At 36.6% G+C, this 13,614-nt stretch overlaps 1 long non-coding RNA gene across 2 annotated transcripts; it reads left to right on the forward strand.

Moving 5' to 3' along the window:
• The first annotated feature begins 37 nt into the window (after positions 1-37).
• On the forward strand, positions 38-12,738 carry LOC149568285 (uncharacterized). 2 transcript variants are annotated; one of them, XR_016361667.1, is made up of 3 exons: positions 38-323; positions 418-517; positions 12,393-12,738. It is a non-coding gene; the product is annotated as an uncharacterized LOC149568285 (long non-coding RNA). The 2 variants fall into 2 exon arrangements; XR_016361668.1 differs by lacking the exon at positions 12,393-12,738 and adding an exon at positions 11,325-11,428.
• Positions 12,739-13,614: the final 876 nt, after the last annotated feature.

Here is a 13,614-nt window from a genome sequence, read left to right on the forward strand (position 1 = left end):
TGTTTATGGTCTCAATGTTTCTTTTGAACACAAACTAGTTTCTTATTTCAGTTCTAAGGTGATAGGGAACAAATCACTTCCCAAGCATGCCCCTCTGGATTTAGGGGTGTTCATGAAATTCACAAAATGGATTTTTGTTTTTTTGTTGTTGTGATTTAACTTCTGAAATGTGAAGTCAAAAGCTAAATAGTAAATTTTTAAAGTATGATCATGATAGTTTGATGGTTGGGCTTTGTTTTTGACAGGAAGAATGTAGAAAGGTCTCAACAGAAGGGCAGTAGAAACGGTTGGAACTTTCAAATAAATTTCATGATGCAATTAAGGTTTGTTCTATATCTGAATTTGATTTTCTCATATATAGATAAGACATCTACGCATTTTGTTCTCAGCACGATATTTATGTTTTATTTGCCCCAGGTTGATTGCGAAGTACAAGCCTACTATGCCAGTAATTTTCGTTGTCATCCCAAGATTGACAACAAATCAACTGAGATGGGGCTTTACGGGTGCATTTCAGGTATGCTATACATATTAAAAAAGAAAGTTGTTCTATTTTTCTTCTACCTGAGTGACATGGATTAAAAATCCAAGTAGCTTTATTATTCTGTGTAAGTTTTTGTTCAAATCATTCAAGTAACGTTAATTAAATAAAGAATGATGAGATCAATACGCACATCTCAGAAAATTATGATGCTGCTTTACTGGCATTAATATCCAGAGATATTTTTGATCCAATTACATATATCGATGTATTCAATCTAATGCCACATCATTGCAATCTTTCTTCATAATATTTTTTTTCATTGAACCTTCCCAATTTTACTGGCTTTTGCTTCCATGGTGTCATTACTTCTATATTTGTATAATCGGTTTCACTACATGATATTGTAGTGTACAAAATATATGTTGCACATTCCTAGTCCACCATAGCCGAAAAAGTGTGTGCATGTTCAAGAGATTGTTTCTATCATAGTTTATCTTTATAAGAAAGCTTCTGAAAAGATAAATGTAAGGAATCAATTTTAGCAAAATTGTCAATACTCAATGATTTAAGCAACATAAGTATGACATATTAAGGCCTGAGAAGGAGTGAGGCAAAGGGAGGAGACAAGGGAGGTGAAGCTTCCAGCTACGTCATTCTCAACTACCTCCAACATCAAACCAAATCAAGACTCTTAAACCCTACGTAACTTCATTTGGTCACATCTTATATTTGAGCAGGATGGTGTCTTATTGGTGCTCCTTCCATTATTTCATGATATATTATTATCAAGCCATCCAATCGGCTATAGGACAAAGATGATTCTTGAACAATCGAATTAGCAATATGGTTGATCTGCATTGCATTTGGACACTTGGTTTGAGGTTCATCTCATCAATTCCCATTCATCACAGGATCTTTATCTGATTAGACCTCGATAGAAAACATTGAGATTTCTCGAGCCCCAAGCCCAAATCATGCAGGCTTCAATCTCCACATATCATAAAGCATATATATAGAGCTGAGCATTCTCACAACATCCGAGAGCTGATGCAGGTGAAGCTTTCAGCTACGGGATGCTTAACTCTATATACAGGCTTTATGATATGTGGAGATTGAAGCCTGCACGATTTGGGCTTGGGGCTCGAGAATTCTCAATGTTTTCTATCGAGGTCTAATCAGATAAAGATCCTGTGATGAATGGGAATCGATGAGATGAACCTCAAACCAAGTGTCCAAATACAATGCAGATCAACCGTATTGCTAATTTGATTGTTCAAGAATCATCTTTGTCCTATAGCTGATTGGATGGCCTGATAATAATATATCATGAAATAATGGAAGGAGCACCAATAAGACACCATCTTGCTCTGTAGTGCCTCTCCCATTTGACTTCTGTAAGTCATCCTGATGGATGCAACCTTGCTGATCTTTTGAGGTGATGGGAATCATGATTGTGACCCTGAGTGGTCTACACCGTTGAGGTGTTTGGATTTATGTTTCTTTATCAGTTGCTTTGATTATGCTTTTGACTGATCTTTGAGATTATGATGTGATTTTTGGTTCACTGAGGTTTGTGCCAGTGGTTACTAGGATCGATGTGGTATCATGAGGTTGTTTCGTGATTACCCTGTGATGTGTGCAGAGATTGCACTATGTACTATTACCATGCTACACTGGACTAGGTTCCTGTAGTAGTGGTTAGTCATGTTTATGACTGTGTTTGCTTATGTGTTTTAAGTGTCTTTTTAATGCAGAGTAATCAATCATTATTAAATGCGTAAGTAATTAAATGGATTGTTCATGTGAGATTATTTGGTTATGTGCTGCGGACATTACCTTGTTATATTTCTGATTAGAGAGATAATTGTTACTCATGTTATGTTTACATTTGAGATGACTTAAGGGTCAAATGTTACACTTTGATTTCAATATCATAGATATTAGACTACTATGTTGTTCAGTTAATCATATTGCATGATGATGCCATTTTGAGATGACAGTGTGTTTTATGATGATATCTGGTTATCTGGTATTTGGACATACCTCTGATTATGTTATGTGATAGATTTAATGCTATGGTTATTTACTTCATTCCTGCGTTGTTATGCATTATGCAAACGTGAGTGATGTAAATAGATTATTTTAATATAATTAAATAAATTGTTAAATTAGGTGATTTAATGCATTTATTGCTTCGGCTATGTTATTATATGCAATTGCACTTGATCATGTTGTTTAGTGTGTAGGATTTATATCCCTGGCAATGGCACATGGAGTTAGTGATTCAGTCGTTCATATTTTACCAATGTCGTCCTTGTATGGTTGACGTATCCTTAATTAAATGTTTAATTTAGAGCTTTCAGTGATTATTAAATCTCAACTCATTTGCATTATGTGATTAGACCAGTAAGCGTGTCTGTGCATTTAGAGGTTCACATTGTCATGAAAGTTATTAAGGAGATTTATGTAATTTTGGGTTTTCAAGCTTTTTAAATTGTTTTATTTTAATTTCTGGGAACTTTTCCATAGATGAATTCCTATTTATAGGAATAGCCTGTTTTCGTTTGGGTCGATTCGTGGTTTAACTAGATTGGCTGGTTAAATGCCCTAATCGATTATTCATCCAAAAAGTGAATAAGTATCCAAAAAGGAATTTAATTCCTCACTTCTCACTTTCAAATTGGAAAGTTGGAGAGTAAAACCCAAAATCCTCTTCATGAGGATTTATTGTTTTGTTCGTTGTGGGAGCTACGAGCGTGGGATCGTTGCGAGGTTGGGCTTGTTGGATCCCGCTCAGGGAAACCTTGGATTGCCGCAATTTTCAGCTACTTCTGCGAGATATTTATTTTATGGTTCAGATTCCCATTTTGCCCTTTTGGCTGTGAGGGAGGGCTTTCCTATTTTATTGTTTCTGCTCCATTTCTGCTTCTATTTTTGTTAGCCGTTTGGTTGGAGGCTGAGAACTAGTGTTTCCCTCTGTTTCTGTACGTTAGTTCTACCCGGTTGGGCGGGTATGAACATTTCCTTGTTTTTTGTAATGAGGGTTTGGGATTTTACGTCGTTATGTTGGCCGTTTTTGCATACGGTGTCTGATTTCATTTATTTTTGGATTTTTGGGGTTTTTGAACCCAAAGGCCAAATGGGTTTTAATTTTGAAGTTTTTCTAAATTTGGGGTTTTTACCTCATTTTGCATGTCGCCCTATTTTCTTGGGTTTTCTTGGCACAATGTGGGTCGTGGACCTTGATGATCCATTTGGATATCAGTCAGACCATTTTTGCAGTTTTCTGTTGCATTGAGATGTGTGTTGCATCCGTACTCCCGACATTGTGTTCGATTGAGTGATTTTATACCTGTTATGGTTCCTTTTCGACCTTTGCTTTTGTTTCGTGAACGCTAGGATTCGTGTAGAATCCGTACTCTCAGATTGAGGCCGGTTGAGTGATTTCATGATGTATGATTTTATTGGCTTTGAGATTCGTGTAGAATCTGTCCTTCCTGTGTTGCTTTCAGTTGGGTGTTTTCTTTGCATTGTGTTCTCATTCCTGTCCTTGTGTTATGTGTAGTGCCTGCCCCTAGTTTACATTTTTCGAGCTACATTTATGTTATGATTGCCAAACTCTTTTAGGCCAATTTATGTTTGATGAGTAGTATTATTATTTTAGAGATTATCAGATGATGTTTACACTCAGTTTATTATATGATGAGATTACTTGGTACTCTATATTTCATGCATGTATGATGATTATTCAATGGTTTTAGTTATCGATGATGATTAGTTAGATGGCTTATTATTTCATGTGCCTCTTATGGATACTTACCCCATACTGCATGTGTATGGTGTGCGTGCTGTTTTATTTATGTATGGTGTTTCTGATATGGTTAAGGAAGGGAGTCGTAGTCACCTGCTAGTCGGGATCTACACGATGCACCACTTCCTGCCATTGCCTGTTTAGCTTAGAATATTGTGTTTGTACATGCGTGGATTTTATGCAGGTTGCAGGTACCGGGTATCGACTTCCCTGAATTGTCAGGATGAGCGTACCCTATCGCACTGTCTCAATGGTAAGAGAGGGGAGATAAACTCTTAAGTCCAAATCCTAAACCCTCTAGCCAATTGTCCTAATTGATAATTAGGACAAGTATCTGAGTTAGTACCCTCTGAATGCATCAAATGATGTAATTTTGTGATTATAACCTTTTTGTTTGATGTGGTATGTATTTTTCTATGATGGGTTTTCGTATGTTGCTTTATGAGTCCTTGGTGTATTTTTCTATTAATTAAGTCTAATTAAAAAGACAAATTAATGATTTAATTTAATAAGGAATTATTATGATATCTTTATATTTAATTAATTAATTAATCAATTAAATAAAAGAATTAAAGTTGGAAATTAAAGTTTAAGATATATTTAGAATAGGATAATATTTATTTAATTTAATAATAATATATTTGGAGTTCATTTTTAAATAAATGCTAAGTATTATTGTTATTTAAATTAATTAAATATGTTATCAATTAAGTTCTAAAATAAATTAAAAAGTTGAAAGATATTAATTTTATTAAGAATTCTAGATCGCATGATCTAAACATGAGTTAAATATAAGAATTAAATTAAAAGATTAAATTATAAAAATTAATAATGTTATTTTAATTTCTTAAAAGTGCACATAAGATTTAAAGTAATAAATTAATTAAGAATTGAAGTCAAGTGAAATTTTAAATAAAGTTATTTAATCATTCAACTTAATGTGCATGAAAGTTGAATGCAAAAGAATTAGAAAAGATAATAAAAGTTAATTTGAGTTAACTGAGTTGTGAAAAGAGTCTTCTCGGGTAAACGCACAATTAGTGTCTCGAATTGAGGAGAATTTGCTTATCACAACTTTGGGGGTTCATTTTTTTTTTGGAGAGAGAGGAATTTGGACGGGAATTAGGAGGAAGACAATTTTTGGAAGAAAATTTCAGAAGGCTGATACGAAGAAAGTCTCGAAGGGAAAGGTTATTGAGAGGAGCGAATTTGCATACAGTTTTCTGGAGGTTGCATAATAGCATCAGGATCAGGTAGGGTCTTGTGTTTTTTATCCATTAAATTTGCAATTATCCCTTCCTGCCTTCTTCGTGTCTGGGGTTTGTAGATATGAATTCTCTGTTATAAAAGTTTTAAGCTTTCAATCTTGTGAAGCTATTAATTATTTGTCAATAATTTCTGTATCCATGGAGACTGGATGAATTAATTAGAACCCTTGTTTTTCCTGATTTAGAAATTAAGATCTAATTTGATAAGGGTTTTGTTTTTAATGAAATTGAAAAGTTCTAGATAAATAAATTTTTTTAAAAAAAAAAAAAATGTTTAGTAAACTTAGTGAAACTTTAGGTTAATTCTTTTGGATCCCTTGGCGGGGCGTTACATTATGATCTTCGTGATGGTGGATTGCCACACACGAGTACGTGCGCGTACATTTGTTGGGTGACTTGCGAGGCCCGATCTTTTGTGGATTTGTCAGAAGTTATGATCATTGGGGTTGGGATGGGAGTATGCATGCCCACGTGCACTTGTCGTAGGATGAGCATGGGTAGGGTAGGGTAACATATGGAGGGGGCTTCTATCTCGCAACCTGGTGACCTTAGTCCCATAGGGTTGGCGGAGGATAGGAAGTTTTAAATAAGTGATAACTACACAAAATGTGTGACTGGTAATAAAACTTAAGATAATAAAATGGTACTTTTGTATATTGGCCTTCCATTGAGGGAGTTGAGCTACACGGTGTATTGGCCTTCCGTTGAGGGAGTTGAGCTACACAGCTCCGAGCTTGGGCTTTTCGATGCCAAGCGACTCTCCATGATGTTAGTCCCTACTTAGTAGCCTATTGAGTGTCTGACCAGGACCAGGACCTGTACTCCTTGCATTGTCTTAGGTTCTTGGTTGCAGCCATCATACTGTCTAGCGTGAGTGTTAGCCTTGGATGTTGTGCTTTATGTGTGTTTGTGGTTGGATCTTTATCTCCATCAACACGACGGGTGTGGACCTACAGGTGCCACGTGGTTGGGAGGCGTAGCTACCTTCACCACTACTAGGGATCAGTGTACAGAGACGATCTTTTGTCCTAGTGCGACCATTGCTGGATGTTTTCACTTGGTACTTCGAGTTTCGGAGTATGCTTTCTTGTGATTTATGCTTTCATTGGGATGCTTGTATATCATGTTTAGATGATGTTATTTTATTTGACGCATTCCCTTATTATGATGTTTAGCATATGATTAGATGCTGTGAATTGTTGTATTAGCATATCTGTTGCTTATTGTTGTTTAGCATGTGATAGGTGATGTTATCTACTGTAGGATTATTTTATGCTTTTCTACTAGCATGTTAGATTTCCTTATGCTTATTTTGTTGCATGTTTTTAGTAGTGACGTCCCTATTATGACAGTATCGACGATCTGGTCGGTGGCTTGGGATGTTACGCGCGAGGGATGGTTAGGACCCACGATGGTCTTATGATGCTATTGACGGTTGGGAGGAACCGCGCACTTAGTTTGGTTGTTTAGTTCACTGCGATGTTTATTTCAATGTGTTCTTTGTTGCTGTAGTTTAGATGGTTAGATGCTCTTCATTCTGTTTTGTTCTTTCACTCGAGTGTTCATGCCTCGAGATGTGGTTCCGGTACTCCTTGGTGTGGAGGTTCTTTGGTTTGTTTTTCCCCTTTCTGAGTTCTGGAAGTGTCTTTGTTCTCTATGGGCGACATTTGTTTAGCATGGTGCGACACTTTAAAAAGTATCGCATGCCCATGCAAACTATGTCGTACGACATTGTAAAGTATCGCACGCCTTCTTGAGAAATGTCGTATGACACTAGAAGAGTGTCGCACGCCTTTTTGAGAAATGTCGTACGATGCTGAAAAGTGTCGCATGCCTTCTTGAGAAATGTCGTACTCACACGCCTTAAGGAGAAGTGTCGCCCTCCCTTAGTAAAAAGTGTCGCATGGTTTTTGTGAAAAACCTGCGCGTGCCATCAGTGGGCAGTTTTTTTTCGTGCTTTGATCTTTTTGTGAGTTGTTTTGGATACCCTTTTGGGCGTTCTTTGACCCTATGTTGTTGCATTTTGAATTCTGGTGGTTTTCGTTCAATGCAGTTTTTCGTGTTTTGTTGTTGTCTCTTGGGGTTTAAAATATATCGTTTAAGTATTCCTTATACTTAAGATATGTTTTAATATATGCGACAAATCTTTTGAGATAGGTTTCAGACCTCTCGGAGACAAGTTAAAGATTCTAGGAAATTCAGGGCTTCAGAAATCCAGACTTAGCCAATTTCCAAGGCTTTAGGATTTCAGACTTAGCCAAATTTCGGGATTCTGCATTTTACCCCAGCTTGGTGTTTTGTTGATGAGTGGTCGTTTCTTGTGCCCTCATCTTGTTGTGGTGGTTGTTGGCTTTTGTTTGGGTGTGTCAGTTTGGTAGTGGCGTTTGGAGATTCGTTGGTTGCCGAAATTGCGTTGAAGTCTTCCGTTGCGATCTTTGTGATCCCTGTATGATGTTGTCATGTGCATTCATACTTGTAAAAAAAAATTCTTGGCTTGTTTTCCATCCTTGTTTCCAAGGATCTCCGGGCGGGGCATTACATGCTCAAATATAAGATGTGACCAAATGAAGTTACGCAGGGTTTAAGAGGTTTGATTTGGTTTGACGTAGCTGGAAGCCAGCAAATTTTTTTGTTTGTTTTACTTTTTCTCCGTCGCTATTGCGACATCAGCCACACGAATTGTGACAGAGTTGCTGTAACGGCGACTCCCAACTGTTGCCGCAATTGCAGGGGTGTCTGTCACAATTGCGACGTCAACCACAAGCATTGCGACGAGGTTGCTGCAGCGGCGACGCCCAACTGTCGTTGCAATTGCGACGTCAACCACAAGAATTCTGATGGAGTTGATGTCACAATAAAGTGGTTGCATAGCGACAGATAGGCGTCACAGTTGCAACGGTATACGATAGATGTAATTTGCGACTAAAAAATAGCGACGTCTATGATTGTCGCAATGGCGACACATTTTTGTCGTAATTTCGACACATATCCATCGCAAAACAATGCCAAATGTATTAGTGGCTGGATCTGTCACTTTTTCACCTTTTTGCAACTTTGTAGCTATCTTTCTTTGTTAACCATGTTGACCCATGATGTTGTGAATTCTCCATTCTAACTGTGATCATGCCTTAGCAATAGTTCATTGCTTTCTCTTTCTAACTATTGTGACCTTGCAAAATGGTCTATCCTTAATGTTTTTCTTCTTCACACTGCTAACCATTTTATCTTAATAATGGTTAAGACCATGTGATTTCCACCCTTAACTATGGATTCAAACCTTTTCTCCTATTTAGAGCTATGTTCATTGACTGCACACTAGATGATGTGACCATGCGACATAGTCAATTCCACTGTTGTCGCTCAGTTGTAGCTCAATCCTCTAACTGCTCAATCTTCCCTATGACCATGCAATAAATGGTTATCTAACCCTCTTATCACTTTTGTGCAGTCACGGTTAACTCAAACCCTTTAGTCTTTAAGGTCCTCACTGTACAAACACAACCAATTGCCCCTTCGTAGCTGAAAGGTCAATAATTGTTAAACTGTTCGCGATGCTGCGATGACCTTTAACTATAACATTTTCTTTTGTTTGCAAGCTCGCAACATTACTTCTTAACTGCATCTCAACTCTTGTGATGCGAATGCATAGACCTTAACTATTTATGCTTTTATCACAACATCGCAACTATCAAATATACTGGTTTTCTAACCATGCAAAGTTGCGTTAAAACTGTGACCCTAATTGCCTTTTTGCTACTCGTAAGGTTGCAACTTAACCTTTCCTTTGACTGAGTTGACCTGCAACCATGCAAGCAACTGCATATTAAACTTGATCACCACTTCGCAACTTGACTGCTCAACTCAACCTTAACCCTTGCGATCACACAAACACAAGCCATCACATCCTTGCCACTTTAACCCAAGGTTTTGTTTAACTCTATGCGACCTTGTAATGAAACAAACCTTAACTGTTGTTGCCATTCATCTCACCGTTGCAACATAGACTTCAGGCTAAAATAGATTGTATGTGATTTGGCGATTAGCATAGAACTTAACTACTAGGTTTCCAATTGCATAGTTGCAACTCAGAATATAACTGTGTTTAAAACCTTGCAAAGCCACGACAACCACACCTTAATCGTCGATCGTTGAGTTGCAACATAAACTGTTAATAGCCATTTAACCCCTACGAATATATGGCCAAAGTAGTCGTTGATTCGCACCATAAACTTTGGGTTAAACTAAACCTTGTGTGATGCTGCAAAAGAATTGAATCTTGACTAGAGCAGTAACGATCTGCATAGTCGTACCATTAGAAACCTTCATGCTAGAACAAGTTGCAACCATGCAAACTCTCTCTTTTTGCTTCCCCATAACCTGAACTATGCAGTTTGCTTTTACTGCTACAATGGTGTGCAGACCGCATAGATAACCATTTCACTTCTTCGCACCCTTGAACAAGGCTAGCAGTTATAAGGTAATGACATTGCACTTGGAATGTTTTCACAAGGTCACAACTTATAGGATAAAGAAGAGCATGAAATATAAAAAGATAATGGGGCTCAAAACTTAGGGATATAAACATAAGACTAGAAATTTCTTGTATCCCTATTTAATATTTGCAAGAGAATTTCAAATGAACCCCAACAAAACAAAATACAAGACAAATTTCCCTAGGGTTTGTATAAGGAATGAAATAATTTTGAAACCTTAAGCAGTCTAGACATAGATTCTTCCTGATTTTCATAGGGTTTTATAAGATTTTAGGTAAGCTGAAAATTAGGCCAACACTCCCTATACCATCTTTTTGCTTAATCATAAGCTATCTTTACATACTAATCAACTCTAGGGAGATGAAATACTTTCTCAATATTCCTAGGTCTAAGGTCTAGGACTATCTCCTATGTGACACTTTTAACAACTCTTTCTTTGGACACATAGTTTTCGACCAAAGTCATGATGAGCTCAGAAGATTGCACGGATGTGGGATGTGATGTGACATTCACCAACCATGATCTGATAAATGTCGACACCATCACAGACCTCTCTTTAGGCTTATTGCAGATTACGAGGAATGCATTCCAATATATGTGTCCCAACTTAGTATCTCTGATCTTCGAATGTCCATCTTGAAAATGTGATTTCTTTGGTGCACCTTGAAACTTGAAGACAACAGGTTTTGGAGCAATATTTTCTACAAGTGAGGATGATGAAGATGTCATTTTATCTACACAAAATAGAAAGACATTAGTTCAGAGAGCTTAAAATGTAACCCAAAACAAACCCTATTTGCCAAAAAAATGTAACCCATAACACCAAAATAGTGAAAAACCAGTTAAAATTCCCCCCTTAGAGCTCTAAAATGCAAATTAGCACACCTTGTGCACCTTGATAGGTGTGCTAGGTGAACTTAAAAGGCATTCTAAGAGTCTTTTGGTGCAATTGTGCACATGTGCACCTTGGTAAGGTGTGCACGTGCTCATGTTGCACAACATGTGTGAAGGGTGGGGGGTGGGAGTCTTCACTTAAGATTAAAATGTGCATAAGGGTGTGCACATGTGGACCATGATGGGGTGTGCATGTGCGCACCTTGGGGAGGTGCACACATTCACACCTTTCTATTAGGTGTTTTTCTTAAGTTACATTGAAAAAAAAAGTGCATTTGTTAGCTTTTTTAATTTTTTTAGGTTTTTGTGGATACAAAGGTGTGCACATGTGCACACCTCCGATGTTCTAACACTTGATGGTTTTGTGCTTGTAGGTTTGGAGGTGCACCTTTAAAGGTGCGGAGGTGTAGGACCAAGGAGCGCACAAAGAACATTAAGGAGAGGGGAGGGGGTCTCGAGCTTTTATAGGCCAGGGTAGTATGCACCTTTTGGAGGTGCACACTTGCACATGCGCACAATACCCCAAAACTATTTGACATTGACCCTAAAGATGCAATTTTCACTTGATAGATGATTTGTTTTAAATTTTAATAGATATGGATATCTCATCTATTTTTCATATATGATTATGTACCACTCCATTGCCATAAAATAAGAATGAAAAAACAAAAGAAAGCAGTAATAAGTACGTTTGCCTATTAACCGCCTACCACTATTTTCACTAGGCAAATGGCTATGATCCAAATATAATTGTATTGCAAAATCTAAATTTATTATTAAATTTGAAAAATTGTCTTGTCGTACATCATTTTGATGCCTACATGGACATTTCGGCCTCTTGTCAAACCCTCCTATAATTTCTATGCCTTTGGCTAAATCATTGTGTCTGACCCCAAAGGTTGGAGAAAACCTTACCATGCTGTCTACACAGAAAACTCCTCCAACACTAGGAACAATTGTTGATTGTGAAGGGCCATAAAAGCTTTAATCTTGGGTGTTGGTTGATGGAAGAAGTAGGTTTTATTTGATCCTACATAATTAATGCTTGTTGTTTTATAAAGTCAGACTTTATAATATATAATAGTGATAGATCAATAGGAAGACAATAAATAATATATGTATAACGATTTAGGATAAAAAATAAAAAATAATTGTAAAAATTTTGCTCAAAAGTTTTAATTCTATATGAGAATTATGTAGATTGTTAACAAAATTGAATTAAGAATGTCTTAAAGGAACTAAAAACCCTATTTTGGAATGCATATTTCACATTTAAATTAATTTTGTAAAGGCTTCTCATTGTTCAATTTTTTTCTGGTCATGCCAACGCTTAATTTATAGTTATGTTTATGTATTTTATAACTTATTGCTAGTACAATACTACATACAAGTTCAACGTTGCAAAATGTATCATAACACATTGTTCTTTTCTTATGTAACAGTTGAAATTCAGAATCAAGTGAATGCAATAAGGGATATTCTTAGAACCACAACCCAGTCATCATCATTGGTGGCACTAGCAATTTATGGTTTAGGAGGCCTAGGGAAAACCACAGTAGTAGAAGCTGTGGTTTCACATCTAGATATGCATAATTATAATTATACTAGGGTTGAAATATATCAAGAGCAAAAGAACAATGATTTTACAAAATTACAGAGACATCATTATGACTTATTTTCTAGATTATATAGGTGGGAAATCATTTGAGTTAAAGGATTGAAGAGATGGTGGTGACTAGCTTATGCAAGCTTTTAGATGTGATAAGAATAAAGCTTTATTTCTTTTCATTGATAATTCTAGTGACAAGAAGAAACTTAGCAGTTACAAATATTTTCAAAAGGCAACAAAACTTAATTCGTAGACCCTATGCTCTCTAGCCTTTGTCTTGTGAAGATGCAATAGAAGATTTGTTCAAAGACCTAGCTACAAATGAAACAATTAAAGACAAAACTTTCCCAAGGCGATCATTGTGCTTGAGAGCTGAAGTGACCAATCTTGCTTCATGAAGATATGTAACTGCCAAGGCACCCACAACATATTTCACATGTATACGATTCCATTTGCTGAAGTAGCAAAAAATATCAAGGAAAGCTTCCTTACTGTAGTATTCAAATTCATTATACACAAAATCAAGAAGATGGTTGTTCGACATTTATTTTTTGATTGTGTCTCCATTTTCGAGAGCTTTCAATATATCACACATGGCTTCTTTGATTGTATAATTGAGCACTGTTGACCCTCAAAACTATCGGTGCTCAATTATACAATCAAATAAGCATGTGTGATATATTGAAAGCTACTAAAAATGGAGACACAATCAAAGAAAAAAAGTTGAGCGATCATCTTCTTGATTTTGTATTATAGTACATTGAAAGAGTACAGTTTGGAAGCATTGCTTGATATTTGTTGTTAATTCAACAAATGAAATCGTATAGATGTTGAATAGATTGTAGGCGCCTTGACAATTATGACTATTCTTGAGGCAAGATTGATGAAATCAGCTCCCAAGTACAATGATTGCCTTGGGGAAGAGCTAATTATTCATGATATTGTCAGTGCCAAAAGGCAAGGCTTAGCTTAAAGTAGTAGATTCTTTCATGTTGAATCCTCATGCAAAGAAGACAAACAGTTACATTTACCCATGTTTCCCTCCAATTACATGA

This window comes from Cupressus sempervirens, chromosome 3 (assembly GCF_028749045.1).
Source record: "Cupressus sempervirens isolate cs-2001-9-10 chromosome 3, ASM2874904v1, whole genome shotgun sequence".
Lineage (NCBI taxonomy): Eukaryota > Viridiplantae > Streptophyta > Pinopsida > Cupressales > Cupressaceae > Cupressus > Cupressus sempervirens.